At 38.2% G+C, this 21,694-nt stretch overlaps 1 protein-coding gene across 6 annotated transcripts in view; it reads right to left on the bottom strand.

The window, feature by feature from the left end:
• TENT2 (terminal nucleotidyltransferase 2) overlaps positions 1-19,557 on the bottom strand; it is a 119,968-nt gene extending 100,411 nt beyond the window's left edge. For 2 of the 6 annotated variants that reach the window (XR_001628494.2, XM_016431331.2), the window contains exons 1-2: positions 19,387-19,557; positions 6,305-6,533 (exon numbers count right to left, since the gene is read on the bottom strand). The gene's annotated coding sequence lies outside the window, so the exon portion shown is untranslated. The remainder of the gene's footprint in view (positions 1-6,304; positions 6,534-19,386) is intronic. The other 4 variants (XM_016431327.2, XM_056824816.1, XM_016431330.2 and 1 more) reach the window with 3 other exon arrangements.
• Between the last annotated feature and the right edge of the window lie 2,137 nt (positions 19,558-21,694).

Here is a 21,694-nt window from a genome sequence, read left to right as displayed (position 1 = left end):
GTTTTAATTTTCTGTGAACAATCTGGGAAACGAGTCAATCTGGAGAATTTTTTAAGACAATGTCACCAGCAACAAATTGAGAATGGGGCATGAGAATAAGGAGGCCTAGATGACAACTAGTTTGCATACCTGGGGGAAAGGAAGAAGAAGTTTTGGGTGCCTTTGACAGTAACAGGGAGTTTTAGGAAGAATGATGTTGGAGGAAAGATAAGTTAAATTTTGGAGATGTAATTCTGAAGGTGAAAAGTCAAATTGGAGCTGGATAAGTAGATCTGAGAATCATCTGCATAAAGGTGATAGTTGAATCCATGGAGATAAATGAGATCACCAAGTGAAATAACACAGAGGAAGAGAAGAGAGCCCCGGACAGAACCTTAAGGGACTCCCATGGATAGGAAGCATTACCAGAGTGAAAATCAAGCAAAAGAGGCTGAGAAGGAGCATTCAGGCAGATAATAAGAGAATTTTATCACAAGAACCTAGAGAGAAAAAAATGTAAAAAAAAAAAGAATGTGATTGACAGTATCAAAGGCTAAAGAGAAGACAAGGATGAGGTGTGAGAAAAGCTTATTAATTTTGGCACTTAAGAGGATCATTGATAATTTTGGCAAGAGCAGTTTCTTTTTGTGGTATGAACTACTCTCTCACTTAGGCTATGGCTTTCTTTATAACCACTTCCATAGCTCCTCTTCCCCCTCTGTTGTAGGTGGTTTCCTTTTGAACAAGGGCTAGGGTAGTGGTGAATGCCTGATTCATTGAGCCAGTTAACATCTCACATTGTTCCTGACTCTTGATGCCCAGAGAAAATACTGTAAATGTATTCTCTCTACTCTAGAATCTGTCAAAATAAATCAGTAACTATCTCCTTTAACTCCAGATTCTCAGCCAGAAATCTCACTTCAGCAGATACAACAATTTTATATGTCTCCCTTATACTCTTATTCTCCTTCCCTTATACTCCTCCCTTAATGCTGCATTAAAACCATAGCACAGGCCAGTTAGCAATTTGATTGGTTGATAGCCTTATCTATCATGTGCTTAAATTTATGAAACAAAATAAACTTTTAAACATACAAGGGGTAAGAACCTACAAGCATCAGGTCCCAAGTGAATATATGTACCCCTTAAAAGGTTGGGGGAGAAGGGAAAGAAAAAATATCAGATTTTAGCACTGTAGATCTCATCTCAAACAACAAATTGTGCATGCTTCTGCCACAGCACCCTGGCTTCAGAAGTTCCAGCTGCTGGCAAATTTTTGTCCATTCCTTATGGCAGCAGCTTCCCAGCTCTTGCTTCAGCTTCTGGCTCTAGAAGTCCAAAAAGGTGAATGGACCCAGCTTTCGGGACCAAAAACTCCTATCTCTTCAATCATTATTCCTGGAGGAATTGCTTAGAGAAAAAAAAAAGACTTTTTTCTTAGTGATAATTTTTCTATTTCAGAATTTAAGGTTAATACATTTGATTTACACATTTGTTCTTTGTATCTTATCTGCCCTAAGTTTCTACCCTGGTTGTCTTTTCTTACACTTAACCCTCATGCAGACAAGATTGTATCAGAATATTGCTAACCAGATGGCTACTTCTAATCTTCCCCAGGAAAATGTAAAGTAGATCTTGAAACTAGCAAGGACACCCACAAGTAAGCAGTTTGCTGAGAGGCTAAAACCAATCAACCTACAATGTAGCAAGCTATCTTACAAAATGATATCAGGCTCTCACTTCAAGGTAGCAAAAAATAGAAATATAATTTCATGTAAATTAATGAGAAATTTTTAAAGTTCCACTCAAAAACAAAAATTATATCTGTTTCTGTATTTTATTGTTCTGTAATATCAGAAACCTTAACAAAAATGGCATTTTAATTCAAGGCAGCACATCAACATTTTAACACAAGGCAACAAAAAATATGAATTTCCATTCCCATGGAAATAGAGAGCTCACATTTACTAAAGACTCATAAAGATCCATATCTGTGAATTTTATATTCCACATTGCCCTGAGAATTTTCTATTGTATCAAGAAAGCAATAAACATTTATTAAGTGTCATCTTTGTGACAGGGATTATACTAAACTCTAGGGGATACAAAGACAAAAAAGGGGAACACTCCTAGCCCTCAATGAGCATACATTATAACAGGCAAAAAACATGCAAAAATAAATACTATCAGCAAGGGGGAACCAGAAGGGCTTTATACAGAAGGCAACCATCCCTTAGGCTGTCTTGAAGAAAACCAGGGATTTCAAGAGGTGGGGCAAAGACGGGGAGATTGTCAGTGCAAAGACAGGGTGTGATGGAGATGCAAGCATATCAATTGGAATGTTCTGTAGATTATGTAGAGGAAAGTGTTACAAGAAAAATATTCCCACAGAGTTACAGATAAATTGCTGTTATATTATCACCACGCAGATTCTTTAGCACAAGTTCAGAGCTCAGAAAAGCAGCTACACTGATTGGGATTCTATCAAGGCTTATATAATTTTTAATGACAGTAGGCCCACTCCTTCCTTATTGACAGTTTTTCTTTCCATGGTCTCAATTACCCATGGTCAACCACAAATTCCAGGGGAAGAAGGGAGGCAGAAAGGGGGCTGCTGCTGGAGGAGGGAAGGAGCTGTCACACTATTCAAGGACAGTGATCACACTGATTGAGGACAGATGGAAGACAGACATGGGGTAGGCAGCTGATTGAGTAGAGTGAGGCAAAAGTCTCTTTTCAGAGGTCCTCCCTTGGAAGGGCAGAGTTCTCTCCACATATCAGTTCTGTTTTCACTTGAAGAGATTTTTTTAAGGATTTTGTTGCTATTGTTGTTGGGGAGGTAGACAGCAAGGAGACCACACTCCACTAAACCAAAGGACATACATGAGAGAGGACAGTATTTGTTTTAAAACCCTTTCCATCTTAGACTCAATACTTTGTATTAGTTCTAAGACAAAAGAGCAATAAGGACTAGGCAATGGGAGCAGGGTTGAACAGCTAGGAAGTGTCTGAGGCTAGATTTGAACCCAGGACCTCTGGTTCAGCAAGCCAAGCTGAAGGGAGATTCTTGAGTGTGGTCACTTTGTCCTAGACTGGAGTTTTCTACACTGGGGAGCCTTGCTGGGTGAGTGACTGGAGCTGAAGGAAGAGACTTTTGTTTTTTGAACTCCTGGCTGAAGATGCCACCAGGACTTCCATGTGGAAATCAGGATTTGAGGGAGCCCCTGCTAGGGGCTGAGCTGGACGGGGGCAACATTTAGGGTGGTAGGCTAGACAAAGCTCTGTCTCTTTCCCACATTTCCCACTTTCAATCTCTACCTTGTTGTAAATAAAAGCTGCTAACAGTCATTTTGACTTAGTGGTTAATATTTTATAAATGGTGACTACAATCTCTCACTTTTATAACTCATCTTGAGTCAAACCTAATTTAATTCTTCCTTGAGTAAATGCTTTATGTCCTTCCAGAGGGGAGAAGTATAAATGGAAGGGTACAGCCTGATCCAGTGGAATGATGTTATATTTTGGCTTTTGCTATATATTTTAAGTAAATATCCCTATGAAACAAATAATTGATAATGATTGCTAAATGGGAAGATGTTGATTAAATGATATTAGGTAGTTTTCATTTATGATTGATTTGTGGGCATACACATCAGAATGGGGATAGAGCTGATAGCCTTAGAAAGAATCATCTAATCTTTTGAGTTTGACCTGTGATCCCTGGGTGAAAGATGTAGCCACTTCTAAGGTAAGGGACTGCCAATAGGAATGGGGTAAGGACTAGGGTTCATATAAGCCACAGCTGGAAAGAAAGGATAGAACCAGTTTGTGAAGAAGTTTGAATGAGAAGCAAAAGAGTTTGTTTTTGATCCTAGAGATAAGAGGGAGTCACTATAGTTTATTGAATGTATTTGTATGTGTGAAGGAGGCAATAAAGTGATTCAATGGATAGAGCTCTGGTCTTAGAGTCAGGAAGACCTGTGTTTAACTCTGACCCCAGACATACTAACTGTAAGACCCTAGAGAAGTCACTTAACCTCTCTTTGCCTTAATGGCAAACCATTCCGCTGTCTTTGCCAAGAAAACTCCATAGAGAGTATTGATGTGATTTTTTTCCACAGGTCACCTAGAGTGGGAAATGAACAATAACAAAATATGTGTGTAAGTATGTGTACGTGTGTGTGTGTGTGTGTGTGTGTGTGTGTGTGTGTGTGTGTCAGACTTGCATTTTAGGAAAATCATTGTGGCAGCTATGTGCATAATGGATTGGAGTAAGAACAGACTTGATAGAGGAAAGCCAATTAGGAGGCTTTAGTACTAGTCCAGATCTGAGATAATGAGGTCCTGAACTAAGGTGGTCATTGTATGAGTGGAGAGGGATTGTATGGAAGTCATAATAATTCATTAGCTATGTGAGAGTGAGGAGACAAAAGATGACTGCAAGGATATAAACCTGGATTACTGGAAGGATGGTAGTGACTAAATAGAAAGAAAGGAGATGGGAGAAAGTGGTGAGATTGGAGGAAAAGTGAGGTTGAGATAGGGGATAGGGACTTGAGCTGTGATTCACTGATATAAGGACCTTCCAGATGAGTAAACTTACCTACCAATGCAGATCAGCATCTTCTATACAACTCATATATATACTTAAGAGAGTTTCCTAGAGCACTGAGAAATTAAATGTTTTGCCATAGTTGTATAACAAGTATGTGTCAGATGTGGGACTTGAACCCAGGAACTTACTGAGTTCAAAGCCAGCTCTCTACCTCCTATATAATAACACTAACTAGTTTAACCCAGGTTTACCTTGGCATGCCCAGTTCACTTGATATGGAGGTACCTTTGGAGCCTGTCCAAGATGGCCCAACATAGAGGCCAACAAATATTATACAAATATACCAGAACATTATGCTATAAGAAATGATGAAAGGGATAGAGAGAGAGAAACTTGAGAGGAACTGTATGATCTGATGCAAAGTAAAGTGAGTAGAACCAGCAATATACAGAGTGACCATCATAAAGCAAAACAGCTTTGAAAGATTTAAGGACTCAGATCAAGGCAGTAAACTCACCACTCACTGATGATGAAACATATTACCTATCTCCTGACTTAGGTGACAAAGTAGAGGTGAAGAATGCGATATATGTTTTCAGACATTGCTGTTGTGTGTATTTCTTTGCTAGGCTGCTCATTTGTTATATATGGGAAGATTTTTTTTTAATTCATGGGGAGGAGGTTTTGAGAAAAGAGCATTATTAATAGTGATTCCAAAAAAAGGATAAAAGAATGTCATAGAAATATAGAAGAGAACAGAAAGAAGTTCATAGACAAGCAAGACAACTTTGAAATTAACATATACTTAAAAATGTATCTCCAATTACATGTAAAAACAATCTACATGTTTTTTAAATTTTGAATTCCAAATTCTCTCCTTCCTTTCCTTTCCCTCTCATTGAGAAGGCAAGTAATTTGATATAGTTATACTTCCACAGTCAAGCAAAAGATATTTCCATATTATTCACATTATGAAAGAAAACAGACAAAATTCTTTCTGTAGAGGGAGGTGGTGTTTTTCATCATAAGTACTTTGGAATTGGTTTTGGATTGCTATATTGCTGAGGATAGCTAAGCTATTCACAGCTGATCATTATACAATATTACTATTAATATGTACAATGTTCTCCTGGTTCTGCTCACTTCACTTTGCATTAGTTCATGTGTCTCTCCAGGTGTTCCTAAAGGTATCCTATTTCTTAAAGTCACAATAGTATTCCATCACAATCATATACCATAACTTGTCCCTAGCAAGGATAACAACTTAATTGTTTTTGTTGTTATTGGATCATTTTTCAGTTGTGTCCAACTTTTTGTGACTCTATTTGGAATTTTCTTAGCAAAGATGCTGGAGTGGTTTGACATTATCTTCTCTGGTTCTTTCTACAGAATAGGCAAACAGGGCTAAATGACTTGCCCAGGTCACACAGCCAGTAACTTTCTGAGGCCAGATTTGAATTCAGGAAGATGAGTCTTCCTGACTTCAGGCCCACCATGATGCCTCCTAGCTGCCTAGTGATGGGATGTTAGCTCCCATTGTAAAGCTAATTAAGGTTTTCTTAAGTGCTCAACTATATAGCACAAATACTTAAATAATAGGACAAAATAAAAGGCAGCAATTTTACTACACAGCTAATTAGTAGCAGGTGGTAGCATTTAATCTGCCCTTTAAAGATTAGTGTATTCTGAGTAAACATTAGACTCCTGTGGGAAGGTATGTACATTTAGTGGGCAATGGGTTTGACAGTCAAACAAATACACCCCATTTACCTTGGACCTGCTCTGTCTGAGCAGTTCATGGCAATGGCAGGGTTAACGAGGATCAACTCTCTTGGCTTTCTCATAACATGCCTTTAGTGTTTCAGCTGCAGGGCAATCTTCTGGTAAAGATCCTCTTGTTTCTTTAATAAGCCAAATCCCAGCCACCAGCTTTCAGTTGGTAAGGAAGTCAAAAGCTCAGAGGTGGGTTCACTTCCCCTTTGCTAACATGCAGATATGCCTAAGAGATAAAGACTTTCATGTGAGGATTTTTACTTGCAAGCTGCCAGGGGTAAATCAGCTTCATAATGATATGATGCAATAATTGCTAGACCCACATTCACTCCAGCCTTCCTCCTCCCAAGTGGAAACATGGACTCACAGTGTGTCTCTGATACATGAGCTTTTGCCTTATCTGACCCAGAACCATATTTTCACCTCCTTTTCAGGTCACCAGCCCCAAATCATGCCATCACTTAGGCATGGATCCTCCCTAGCCCACTTCACCCCAACTTTGGACTTCTCCTTTCTGTGTCAGGGTTATACTGGCAATCATGCTGTAGGACATGTAGGACAATTAGGTTTTATTCTGGGGAACCAATAGCCTAGGATAGTGATGGCAAACCTTTTTGAGACTGCATTCTGTGTCCCAGCCAACCGAGACCACATGCTGTGCCCCACCCCCCAGAGACTGAATGCTGTGCCTTGGCCCCCCCATAAGTGCCTGGCACACCTCACCCACCCCCCTTACCCCACACAGAGGAGGAGAGTACCTGCTCCCATTGGGCAGCTGGGCGGAGGGGCAGGTGATGTAAAAAAATGTCAGGCACAGTGGAGAGGGGGAGAGGAGCAGCTCTGCCAGAGTCCCTCTGCCTTTCTAGTAATGAATTTGGGGGTTAAGGAGGGGGCAGGGAAGAACTGCTATGTGGCCACAGAGAGCACTCTGCATGCCATCTTTGGTACCCATGCCATAAGTTCACCATCACTGTCCATAGATGGTATGCAGGCTAACTCCTGACTATCTTTAGCCTAGATAAGACCATCCAGCAGGTGTGCTAGAAAGGGCTCAAAAGGCCAATGTTACAAATCAATAAATGAACAATTTAGAAATCAGCAAATGCTTGGTTTATTGGTTTTTGGTTGTTAGACATAAGAACATGAGGGAGAAATATCAGTAAAGCAGATTAAGCTTAAATACATGTCCTGTAATTCTATGGGACTTGTGAAAAAGAATGCTATCTGCATAGAAATGCAATTGAAAATGTATAATTTATAATTTTTCACTTGTTGATTTAGCTATATGATTTGATGTTTTGGTTTTATAAGATTTTCTCTTATAAAAATGAATAATATGAAAATGTTTCAGGTGATAATGCATGTGTAACCTAGTGAAATTGTTTGTCAACTCTGGAAGGGGAAGAGAAGAGGAGACGGAGACAACATAAATCATGTAACTTTGGAAAACTTATGTGTAAATTTGTTATTGGAATAAAAGATAAAAAAATGTTTTAAGAGTGTCTTGAGTGCAGTGTGTGGGTGGGTGGGTGTGAGTGTGGGTGTGGGTGTGGGTGGAGTCAGTTGCTGAAAATTTACTAGCACACTTCTCTGTGTACTTGACTAAACTCCACAGCTCCACTCCCACCTTCTACACTGGGCTGCCACCCCCGCAAAGTCTCCTTTCCATGATTCATCCTTCCCAGGACCCAACTTCTCCCCCATTCCCAGAGAGGTCAATGTCAGGCTGCCCCCTTTTCAAGTCACGATTTGAACAGTATAACTGAATTGCCACAGGAAGCTAATGATTGAAAGCTTAAAAATAAGTGATAGTAAAAAGATGTGAAAGTGTTGAAGGTCACCCTGAAATTCTGCCCATTCAGTAGCTCTTGTGTTTTCCATAGGGATGCTTCTTATGGATCCTGAACATATTTTTCAAAGGTTCCATCAGAATCCTCATGAAGGAGATTATAGTCTTTGATTTTTCAATTCAGTAATGTGAAATTCAGATTACTCCACCTTACTTAGATCTTACTTTATGGTGAAGATAAAATTGTAATCTCCTGATTGAACAATGAAGGTACTTAGTTCTTACTTTATAGTGAATCTAGAACTTTAAGCTGTCTATTTTTAGATCTTACTACAAAAAGGTATTAAGTAACTATAATGGCTAAATTAATCACAAAAAGATTAAGTAACTAACAAAAGATGAACTTAACAAAGAAGTGTTAAGTAACTCAAAAGATATAATCTAATCAAAGAAGATGAGAACTAAGGAATGGGCAATCCTGGAGAAAAGCCTCTGATATGATTGGTAGACATGAAAATTTAGAGGAGGGGACACAAGAGTAAAAGGTCTATATATTTGGTGTCACTTCCTCTCTCTGGGATCTTTTGTGGTGGAGAGGTAGCTGGTGGCAGCATGCTGAAGCTTTCAGCATCTTGGTGTAGCTACAGCTATTGTTCTGTTCAGTGGTGAGTTTCTGACTGAGTTTTTCCTCCTTTACTTCCCAAACTTTATCCTCTTAGAAACCTCTAATCTCCTTCAGAGACCTAGTGGCAGAGATCTTGAACTCCTCCTGGCACAGGCCAGGCGGGAGAAATCCTATACCCTCTTCCCTATTTCTCCTTCAAATCCTTCCCTCTATATTAATTAAAATTACCATAAATTTCCAGACTGACTTGGGTATTTTATTTGGGATTTTTCCGTGGTGACCAATTAATATAGATTTTTAAGTCACAACCCTAAAATTATCTTTACAGTCAAGCTATCCAAAATGACCTCCATTTGATATTTCCTGATTTCTATTATTTCAAGTTTACGAAAAAGGAACTGAGGGAATACATGTTTCATTGACTCTTTTCTAAAAAGATATTCTTTTACTTTAAAAATATTTACAACTAATGTCTGAAATGTCCAACCCAGTATTTAAATAAGTCCAATACTAAAGACCTCTATAGCTGCTATAAATCAGAGGTCATCAAACTATGGCCAGAAGGCCTACCATCTATTTGCATAAATGAGAGCTAAGAATGGTTTTTATATTTTTTTCTTTTTTAAATGAAATTTTATTAATATGTTGTTTTTTGTCACTAGAATTTCTCCCAGCTTCTTTGCCTTTCTCCAAGTGATAAATCATCTATTTTCTTCTGCATTTATACTCCAACAGTTCTTTCTCTAGATGCAGATACAATTCTTTTCATAAGTCCCTCAGAATTGTCCTGGATCATTGTGTTGCTGTTAGTAGCAAAGTCTAGCATATATTTTATGGTGATGGAATACTATTGTACTATTAGGAATGATGAACTGGATGATTTCAGAAAGAACTGGAAAGACCTACATGAACTGATGTGGAGGAAAATAAGCAGAACCAGTAGACCATTATACACAGTAATTGGAACATTGTGGGATGATTGAATGATATTTTTAAAGAAAAATAAGTGGAAAAAATTAGTAAAACTAATATTATATTGAAAAAGTCTGAAAATAGATACAATATTCCACATCTATTGACCTTTCATCTCTGCAAAGGAGTGAAGTGGGAGTATCTCCTCATGTCTTCTTTGGAGCCATGCTTATTCTTGGTAATTTTGTAACATTGACTTCTTTATAATGATTTTTGTCCAGATTAAATGCCAATATAATTTTTTAATATCTGTTTTCTGATACTTTGCAATCCATGTTCGCTTTATCCCTTTCACCTGAGAAGGCAGTAAATATACATGTTTCCATGTTCTTCATGCTGTGATAAAAGGCACATATTGCTTATACAACCTCAAAATTCATGGAGGAAATAAAGAATGGTATGTTTCAATCTGCATTCAGATTTTTTCTGTTACTTCTTTGGTGATGGATATCCCTTTTTTTTTTTTGTCATGAATCTCTTGGAGTTCTCCAGGATCTTTTTCCTGTAGATAATAGTTAAATCATTCATAGTTGATAGTCATACATTATTGTTGCTACTTTGTATACAATGTTTCAATTCACTTTGCATCACTTCATATAATTATGCCCAGGATTTTTGTAATCATCTTGTTTGTGTCATATCTTGTAACACAATAGTATTCCATTACAAGCATAAACCATGCCTTGTTCAGCTATTCCCCAATTAATAGATATCTCTTCAATTTCCAGTTCTTTGCTACTACAAAAAGAGCTGCTATAAAGATTTTTGTACATATTGATTCATTTTCCTATCTTTAATCTCTTTGGGATACAGACCTAATAGTGGTATTGCCGGGTCAAAATTTGATGACCCTTTGTGCTTGGTTCTAGATTGCTCTCCAGAATTTGGTTTATCAGTTTGCAGCTCCACCAGCAATACGTCAGTTTCTCAATTTTTCTACTTCCCCTCCAATATTCATGATTTTCTTTTTTTGTCATGTTAGCCACTCTGATTGGTGTGAAGTGGTTGTTTTTATTTGCATTTTTCTAACCAGTAGTGATTTGGAGCATTTTTTCATATGACTAAAGATAGTTTTAATTTCTTCAGCTGAGAATCGTCTGTTCATATTCTTTAGTCATTTGTCATTTGGAAAAATGCAATGTATTTGAGAAATTCAGTCTTTGTCAGAGAAACTTGCAACAAATATTTTCCCCCAATTTGTTGTTTGCCTTTTAATCTTAGTTGTATTTATTTTGTTTGTGCAGAAACTTTTTAATTTAAGATAGTCAAAGTTATCTATTTTATGGTTCATAATGTTCTCTCTGGCTTGCTTTGACCTAAATTCTTTCCTTATCCATAGATCTGACAGGTATACTATTTTGAATTCCTCTAAAATGTTTACGACATCCTCTTTATTTCTAAATTATATATATATTGACTTTACCTTGGGATATGGTGTGAGGTATTGGTTTATATTTACTTTCTATCAAACTGTTTTCCAATTTCCCCAGAAGTTTTTATCAAATTATGAGTTCTTCCAAAAGATTGGATCTTTGGATCCATCAAACACGTTGGCAATAATACCATTGAATGTTGAGTACTTAATCCCATGATGGCAAACCTATGGCACAAGTGCCAAAGATGGCATGCAGAAAGCTCTCTGTAGGCATGTATGTCATGCTCACCCCCTACCCCAGAGCTCATTACTAGAAAGGCAGAGGGACTCAAGCAGAGCTTCTCCTTTCCCCCTCTACACTGTGCCTGATGACATTTTTTCACATCACCTGCCCCTCTATTCAGCGGCCCAATGGGATCACTTTTCCCCTCTTTTGTGTGGGATAAGGTGGGGTGGCCAGAGAGCACCCTGCACACAGTGGTGGGGGGAGGGACATGGCACTCAGTCTCTAAAAGGTTCACCATCACTGACATCTATTCCATTGGTCTTCCATTCTATTTCTTAGCTAGTACAAGATTTTTTTGATAGCTTCTGCTTTATAATATAGTCTTGAGTCAGGTACAGCTAAGCCACCTTCCTTCATACCTTTTTTCATTAATTCCCTTGTTATTCTAGATCTTTTATTCTTCCAGGTAAATTTTGTTATTATTTTTCTAGATCTATGAGATAATTTTAGGGTAGTTTTACTGGTTTGGCACTGAATAAGTAAGTTAGCTTAAGAATAATTGTTATTTTTATTATATTGTCTCAGGCCAGCCATGAGCAATTAATGTTTTTCCAATCATTTAGATATCATTATATTTGTGTGAAAATTGTTTTTGTAGTTGTAATCATATATTTCCCAAGTTTTTCTTTCACTCCCAGGTGTTTTATATTGTTTACAGTTATTTTAAGTGGGATTTCTTTTTCTATATCTTGCCATTGGCTTTGTTGAAAGTATAGAGAAAATGCTAGTGATTTTTGTGGGTTGTGATTGAAGAAAATTGGGCACAGACAGGAAGACATGATCATCTGTGAAGAAACCCTTCATTAAGTCGGTTTTTACATTTTTAAATAAAATAAAACCTATAGTAGTTTGCTGAACCATGCTAAAAATCATCAAAATAACTTTTCCTCCCAAACAAGCACTGAAATATATAAAATAAACATATAATATTTGTGTGTATATATGCTTATATGTCTATAATCTCTCTATATATATATGTATTTGTATACATACAGAGAAAAAAAGTTGGTACAAAAAATCCCCCTCACACTGGGTGCACACTCTCTCACAAAGAGTTCCTGTGGCAAATGGGGTAACTGAAAAAAAAAAAGGAAGTCCTTTTCTTCCCTCCATGGTATATTCAGGAAGTTCTCCTTAAGTACGATATAGCTTTCTGCCAGCTCCTTGTAGTATCCTGAAGGTGCTTTTTTTTTCAGTATAATTAGTTCATTCCTGATTTCTGATGCTGGCACTGCTGGCAACCACTGCTTTTCTGTGGAAATTTCTAGGAAGTCATAAGAAAACCTTTTGAAGTTTGAAAAGTCTTCTGGTCAAGAGAGATTGCTGGAAGGGAAGAGACAGTTTCTTCCTACTACCATCACACTTAAGTCATTCCCTTTAGGGGTTTGGCTGGACTGATCTCTTCTAGCTCACCAGACCCTAGAAATCTGGGCTCTGCAATGGCTTTGCTATTTGATATAAAGCCTACAGGGTATGACAGAATCTTCTCAGCAAATCCTGATATACTTTCTTTATAATATTCTTTAATTTAATACAAGCATTCTTTATTCTTCACTTGTTTCAGTCATTTCTGACTCTTGTTGATCCTATTTGGTGTTTTCTTGGCAAAGATTCAAGAATGGTTTGCTATTTTCTTCTCCGAATCATTTTGTAGATGAGGAAACTGAGGCAAACAGGGTTAAGTGACTTGCCCAGGGTCACACAATTAGTGTCTGAGGCCAGATTTGAACTTCAGTCTTTCTGATTCCAGGCTCTATGCTCTGCAGTCTAGTTCTTCCCAAATGGTTAACTATATTGTTTGCCCTTATTTCAATGCCCTTGATGAACTGATTAATTCAATATAGATATTTTCACCTGACAAAGGTATCAAGGCTAGAACATTTTGTTAGCTATTTCAAGTAGAGTGGGATGCAACTGACCACATACTCCTCCCATACCAGGCTTAGTATCATTTTTATTCAGTGATTACCACAAAGGGATCCATACACAGTCACTAGTCAGTCCTGTCTAGAATGAGATCTGTTTTGGTTTGGACCACCTCCATCAACCACCATACCTGAATTAGTGCATGTTCCGGATCCCCAGAAAGCAGATTAACCAAATCTATGTTGGCTAACAACAGAGAACCCAAAGCCTGTATGAGGAAAGCATTATAGTGACTGACTTTTATGCCTGAGCGATTCCTTTTGTGAACTTGGAAATTACTCCACCCTAACTAGACATACTTTAGGGAAGATAAAGTTGTAAACTCCTGATTGAACAATGAAGGTACTTAACTCATACCTTATAGTGAAGCTAAAACTTAAGCTAAGTCTATTTTTAGATCTAATACAAAAAGGTGTTAAGTACCTATAAAGGTTAAATTAATCACAAAAAGGTCAAGTAACTCACAAAAGGTAAGCTTAACAAAGTGTGAAGTACCTCAGAGATATAATCTAACTAGAGAAGGTGAGAACTAAAGAGTGGATAGTCCTGGAGAAAATCTAATCAAAGAAGGTGAGAACTCAAGAATAGGCAGTCCTGGGAAAAGCATCTACTGTGATTGGTAGACGTGAAAATTTAGGGGAGGTGACATAAGAGAAAATTTCTTTAAAAGGAGGCTAAAAAAGTCAGTTCAGGCAATTGAATTCAGTTCGGAGTGCAATTGGATTCAGAGTTCATTTCAGGACTAGAACTCAGCCTGGAGGTTCTCACTCAGACAGCTTCCTTGGAGACGGTCTCATGGTGAGTGATAAGACTGACTCCCCTTTTCTTGGGCTCAGGGAGGCCACTTTGGCCAAGGTCTTTAACTACTGCAGCCTGAGCCAGGGCAATTTAATTCTTTCTCTCTCTCTCTCTTTTTTCCTTAATTCCTTCTCTCTATATTAATTAAACCACCATAATTTCCAGGTGACTTGGGTATTTTATTATTTGGCAATTTTCCCTGGTGACCAATTATTTAGATTTCAAGTCACAAAGCTAAAATTATCCTTTACACTTTCAAGGTTTTGTCTTATTTCCCTTTATTTCCCTACTTTTAGATCTATGATCTTAAACCTATAGACATCACATTTGGTTAAGGGGAGTGGAAAGGGGGCTGGCCTAGCTTGTGGTGAGTCTTGCTAATTATCATAAATAATACTTGTATCTGTTGGACACACAAACAAACTTGCAAGAGTGTTTTCTATATAAATGTGTAAACATAGTTTTCAAGCCTAGAGAATTTTACAAGCTCCTGCTTAGGTATGACTCTGAATTGATGGAGAGAATGCTGAGTAAAACTTGTTAGGTAGGAGAGAATTGGTGTGAGAGCTTCAAAAATGAGATACTACTATTCTTTGAGAAGACATGTGATGCCAACTATTTTGAAGACTGACTCCAGATGAATGGAGAGACAGAGTCAAACTTTATAAGATACAAATATAGAAAGAAACCAGTTCCTCAACAGATCCCTGATTTCCAATTTGTCTCTATAGCGATTTCAGGGAATATCCTGAGTGAGAGTAGGATATCTCACTTGGTTTAATCTTGCCATTCACTATTTGTGGTGCTCTTTTGTGTAACTAGTATTTGGTAGGAAGGGACAAATAGGTAGTGTCAACTTGGAATCTAGAGACCACAAGTTTATAGCAACTTGAGACCTGGAGACACCCAAGTTTGATGATGTTGCATGAGAGTTTCTCCCTGGAGGAAGGTTAGTCTCAGACTCAGAGTTTCAGACTAACAATAAACCTTAAAGTCCTTGGTGGTCCCAGGTAGGTGGGGCTAGCAGATTTCATCAAATGCTAAGTACCTTTTTTGGTCCCAGTAGTTTCCCCCTTCCTGTCAAAGTCCTTTGCTAAGGTAGCCCAGCCCTTGGCTGGATCTTTCCCTTGTGTATCTATTGCAAAGCATCAGCCTCCTCCTGATAATCCTGTCTTGAACTTCTCATTTCTTTGTAGCCATTGGAAAGCCAATCAATCATAATCACCTGTCCCAAGTTCCCCAAGAGGTATCTAAGTTCCCCAAATTCTATGGTGCTTCGGAGCCATCATTTAGAATAGTGATACTCTCAGGGATACATCCCCAGAGTCCCAGAATATAGGCCCTGTAAAGTTCTTGGCACTGGGCTCTGTGTAGCAGCCAAATATTGAGCCTATCTCTTTCCTGATTAAAGACTTGGTTTTTCTGACTACTTAAGTAGTTCTGTGTTTTTTTTTTTTCCAAGTTAACAGTAGATTGTCCTAACCTTAAATCTTCTGGCTTGAAGTATGATAGTTAGGCTTGTGATCAACAATTTAGGGGTGCCTCTTTTGGAGGGAAAGGAAATAATGAGATTATCATGGAAATAACTCCTACCATCTATATAAGGGCATTTCTTCAATATTTCCCATTTAAGTCCCCTATCTGTAAAATGGAGGAGCTGAACTGATAAGTTCCTTCTAACTTGAAATTTATGAAACTGCTCTTATCAGTCTACTTGGGATTGATTCAAAATTCAGACATGCCACTCAGAGTGCACCATTAGGCAGCCTGCCCATAACTCAACAGTAGCAAGTGCCCAATTGGTTCAGTGCCCATTGAACATTTTGACAAATCTCTTTAGAACTTCCAGCTCTAAAAACTGTTCATACACAGTAGACCACATAGTCATCAAAATAATCAAAGACAAATATCAACAGGGCAAGTTAAAGTAAAGTACAGCTAAAATAAGTCTAGATGATTAAATCAATAAAGTAAATCCTCCTTTTACACACAGGACTCTATGTTGTACAGGTTACAAAAATGCCGATATATTATCCACTCTGCCTTCAAATTCCTAGGAAAGAATCAGAAATTTTCTAGTTGGGACAGCTTGGTATTCAAATAAAATAAAATGATAAATTGTAGGTTATTCAATGATAAATAAAAGGAGGTTTACTTAGCCCTAATTTCCCTGTTATTTTCAAGGACACCATTATCTTTTCTATCACCCCACCTAGCAACCAGGTGTCATCTTTAACTTATCACTCTAGTGCTGTCCATCCTACCTTCATAATACCTCTTCTCTATGCTCCCTTCTCTTCACTGTCACACTGGTATAGGACTCCTTCACTTAATCCCTAGACTATTAAAATAGTCTGCTGGTTGGTTTCCCAGCAATTTCTCTTCACTCCAGTCCATTCTCTATTTAGCTTTCCAAATGACCTTCCTAAAACACAGATTTGAGGATCAAACATAAAATCTCTGACTTTTAAAGTCCTTCAAACTTAGACTTTCCTACTGTTCTAGTCATCTTACATTTTACTTCCCTCCAATGGATTCAATGATCCAACTATACTGGTCTCCCTGTTTTTCCTCATTCATGATATTCTATCTCCCAACTCTTGTCCTTTTCATTGGTTATCTCTCATGCCAGCAATGTTTTCCCTTTTTACCTTTGTCTTCTGGCTTCTCTAGCTTCCTTCAAGACTCAGCAAGACTGCAAAAAGTAGGTTGGTATTTCCCTGGTTTACCTTGTATATATCTTATATGTGCATAGATTTTAAAATGTTGTCTCACCTTCTCCCCCACCCCCCAATTAGAATGTGAATTTCTTGGGATCAAGAAGTATTTTTTCCACATCTTTGTATCCCCCCCTACTTGGCTCAGGTCTTAACACTGTCTACCCAGAAAAAAATAGAAACACTAAAAGTAGTGAAGTAGCCCCAAAAAGACCAAAGATGGAAAAATTACCCCTGTCCGCATTTTTAGGGGACAGACCTGGTTTTTCCTTCCCTCTAGGAGGACAAGATGTTTTGGGCAAATAACAAAATGCTTTCTGCTTAGTTTGGGTGGCAAAGAGGAATTTTAGGAATATCAAAGGGCCAGTGAACTAACATTTGGCTAAGTGAAGATAAACACTCCTTGGATAACAGCCCCATCATAAATCTAAAAATTGTCCCCCCATCTTGGACCCCACATTCCTGTGTTAAGGTTTGTTTGTTAGATAAGAACTCTGCAATGTATATTATTTGATCTTTAATGTCAAACCAACGCAATTTCCATTAGGGAATTCTGCTCCAGCTGGTAGATTCTTTATTTCTCTCTTTTATTAATAAATCATGGTTCCAATAATCAATATTCTAGGTGTTTGAACTCATTTGTGAAGTGTCCCACTTCAGTAGTTACAAAGAACAAGTCTTTAATCAGGACATGGGAGAAAGAGTTCTTATGGCCACCACATAGAGTCATAAATATAGGCCACACAGAGTCAAAATCTGGAACTCTGAGAAAATGCACTACAAATGAGAATGTCCATCACGGGAATTTCCTTGTATCCCAAAGAACTGAAGAACTTGGGGTTTTATATGCACTTTGGGAAATAAAGGAAAGGAAGGACAACTTATTCACTTACTGGAGGCAAGGGAAGGAGGATTTTAGCCAGGGACTAGACTACCTGGGAGAATGGAAGAAACTTCTAAGACCTTTGTCTTACTTAAGTTTAGGTTATATCTGTTACCTCTATCTAGGATGAGATCACTGGGTACTTGAAGGTTTATATTCAGTCTAGGACAGTGAAAACCAGCATACCAGTCCACTGGGCTGGGTGCTGTGTCTAACCCTCCCCATAGACTGAGTGGCACTCCCCCACCTTATCCCAGACAGGGGTGGGAGAAAGGGAAGGAGTGACCCAAGTGCTCCACTCAGGGGAGGGAGTAAGCACTTCCTTTGAGTCACTGGGCTTAGGGGTAGAAGAAGAGAGGTGCTGGTGGAGAGGGGGAAGGGAGTGGCCCAAGCACTCCAATCAGATGGGCTGCTTGGGGATGGGGAGGCACCCCTAGGGAGAGGGAAGGGAGCAGCTCTGCCCCAGTCCCTCTGCCTTTCTAGTAACTAACACTGGTAGGTGACAATGCACATGCCTACAGTCTCTGCATGCCATCTTTGACATGCATGCCATAGCTTCATCATCATGGGTCTAGTACAAGGGTGGGTCTGAGAGTTCCTTGAAGGTAAGTTCCCAAGGAACAAAGGTAAATTTGGAGGTTTTATAAAACAAAGTTGTCAACACATAGTACTTAATGTTTAGTGACTAACATCCTTAATTTAATTTAATTTAATTTTTTATTTTTTGAAAATTGTATTTAGTCAATTTAGAACATTATTCCTTGGTTACAAGAATCATATTCTTTCCTTCCCTCCACTTCCCCCACCCCTTCCTGTAGCCCACGAGCAATTCCACTGGGTTTTACATGTGTCCTTGATCAGAACCTATTTCCATAACATCCTTAATTTAAAGGCAATCAATAAGTGGGAAAGTCTTCTAGGCCTAAAACAACAACTCTAGGCCCACAAAACAACAAAGTATAGAAATAATTCTTCATGTAAAGAACAAGTAGATAAAACATGATTGTTTATTTTGCTATAATAGTTCAGGATTTGTAAGGCACTTTACATGTATCATCTTGTCTGCTCTAAAATCACAGCTCACTCAGTCTTCACAAAAGCCCTAAGAAGTAGGCATTATTTGAAGGAAAAGGCCCAAGATACCAAGTGACCTCTCTGTGATCCCACAATTAGCAAACATCAAAGTATAAAGTCTCTCCCAGTTTAGATATTTTTAAGTTAAAACTAAAATTCAAAAAATATATTTTTTCTTAATGTCATCAAATTAAAGACTTTTTTGTTACTTTATGGTTACTGTTCCATAAAAAAGAACTTGGTTGGATACAATTACAAGTAGCATTTACTATCCTTAAATCAAAAAACAAAATAACTTGTCAGTTGTTCCCTTAAGAGAACTTGCCAGACAATATGCCATGTACCAATGACTGGCATCAGTTATTTTATTGGAAACCTATTCCACTAAATTTTTTAATGCTTTATGCTCTTTAAAACATGCCATTGTGACCTTCTCTCCGCTAATAGAACTCTTCCCTTGTTAAAAATAAGCAAAACTAACCAATACAGTGGTCATCTATGAAAATGTATGCCTCTGCCTCTTTCTGCAAATGTGATCCTACTACCTCTGACCCAAGACAGTAAGCATAGTACACTGTGTTGTAGGAGAACTTGAAATTATCTGGTTCAAGAGGGAACCCTCTTAAACGATTACCTGGCTCTGATGAATCTTTAAAAATGAGGAATTTATTGAGTGAATGGCCAGGAGGCAGGTACAGGTGAAATCTGACTCCCTGAAGAGAAGGGGTTCAGGATTTTTATGCCTTAAAGGAACAGATATTACATGACCCAGAATGGAAGGTGGGGAAGTGGACAAACAAAGAGGCTTAGGTGACATTCCCATGTGAAGTGTCTTGGTGTCTGGTGTAGAAGCACAGGTATACATTGTTTATGACATATTAAGCCCTGATCACAAAGGAGGGTGAGTTGCATATCTCAGAGAATCTAGTGATGTTTAACATGCAAAGAGAAGGTATATATTTGTGCTAATCCTTATCAGAAGACTAGGGGAAATGTACCTAAAACAGAAGGAAATGTATCTCTCAGAGAACCCTTTATTTATGCAATTTGTCTCCATAGTTGCATCAAAGCTGACTTTCTTTATCAACAGCACTCCTGGATTGAGAAATTCCTCACAGTACTCTTTTGGTCTGGAATTCCTGTGGAGCAGTGATAGTGAACCTTTTAGAAACCAGAGTGTTGTGCCTCACACCTCCAAAGACTTTATGCCATGCCCTGCCCTCCAGACCCTGTGTTGCAACTGTTCACTACCCTCCTCCTTTACCCCAGACAGGGAAGGAAGCACTCCTATTGGGCTGCTGGGCAGAGGGGAGTGAAGGGAGGACATTTTTGGAGAGGGAGAAGGGAGTGGCCTGAACTCTCCTCTCCCCTCCCAGCTCTGCCACATGTGAAACACTCCCTTTGGACTGCTGGGTGGAGGGGCAGGTGAAATGAAAAAGTGTCCACAGCATAGTGAAGATGGGGAAGAGAGCAGCTCCCCCAAGTCCTTCTGACTTTCTAGTAATGAACTCTGGCAGTTGATGGCTTATGTGCCCACAGAGAGGGTTCTATGTGCCTTTTTTGGCATATGTGCCATAGGTTCATCATCACAGCTCTAGAAATTTGGAGTGTCCAGGGGATGCTACACCCTCATACCAACTATGTCTTCTAAAGTAACAGCTGTTTGCTATATTGATTAGAGTTTCAAAGGCTTTCAATGCCATTTTCCTTTACATTATGATAATTGATTTATAAATTATGCTTCTCATTCCAATTACTTCTCTTTGAATCGATTCATAATAGTCTTCCCTAGTTTTTCTAAATTTTATAGCCATCATTTTTTACAGAACAATAGTATTTCATTGTACTTTCATATACTAAGTCTGGCACATAGTAAATACAATAAATTTTGTTGATTGATATGCCACAATTTGTTCAGCCATCCCCCATTCAAGAGGTGCTTGAGCATTCTCCTTCTAATTCTTTACTACCACAAAAAGGGCTGCTATAAATATTTTTATGCATGTGAGACCTTTTCCTTTCTTTGATCTCCTTAATAATTGTATCGTGGAGTCAAGGAGCATGTACATCTCTTGAAAATTAACAAATGGACATTTTGCTTTAAAAAATGAGCCTTACATTTGTTTCATTTGCGTGGATCAATTCTTCAGAACCTGACAACATTTATATAAACTTCCCAAGTATATAAAGCTGAAAACAAGACTTGGAGTCCATGGTAGATACCATGTGAGGAAGCCCTGTCAGAGCAGCCAATCAAGGAGTCTCTCCCTTGTTCTAAACCTGACCTTTTAATTGTGGCAACAATTTCACACTTCTAACAGAGAAAAGAAATGATCATTTTTGTATCTTCTATAGAAAGCTTACCATTTATTGTTTTGTTCCCATTTTTTGGAACATCATTGAAAAGGGGTTGTTTGCGTCAATACTTTTTTTGTTAACCAATTTAAATATAGTTGCATTCACAGCCTACTCTTTGGATTTGGCCATATTTAGATTTCCTATCCACTTTGCAGGGTTTATTTAGTTCTTTCAATATTATACTCATTCACTGTACTTTATGAAGTTTTAGTTTCCATTAGCTTCTGCATTTACATTAAAGCTCAGAATTTATTTCAAAGGAAAATTGTTTGGACTCCTTGAAGAAAATAGATTTCTTTGTAATGCTAATAGCCTAGACAGTAGGATTACAGAATTTAAGAGTTGTAAGGGGCCTTGGAGATCATATAATCCAGTCCTCCTCATTTTTTAGATGAGGAAACTAAGGTCCAGAGTGGTTAACACATGGATCACTTAGGTAGTAACAGAGCAGTTGCTAACCAGGGACCTCTGACCTGAAATTTGGAGCTTTGCCTACCATCCCATGCTAGATTCAGAAATATAATTGAATTCAAGCCATGAATGATTGTAATTTACTTCAAATATTGTATTTTGATGATGAAAAT

This window comes from Monodelphis domestica, chromosome 3 (assembly GCF_027887165.1).
Source record: "Monodelphis domestica isolate mMonDom1 chromosome 3, mMonDom1.pri, whole genome shotgun sequence".
In the NCBI taxonomy this organism is placed as follows: domain Eukaryota; kingdom Metazoa; phylum Chordata; class Mammalia; order Didelphimorphia; family Didelphidae; genus Monodelphis; species Monodelphis domestica.
Note: the sequence above shows the minus strand (reverse complement) of the source record. Positions and strands in the feature narration are given on the sequence as shown.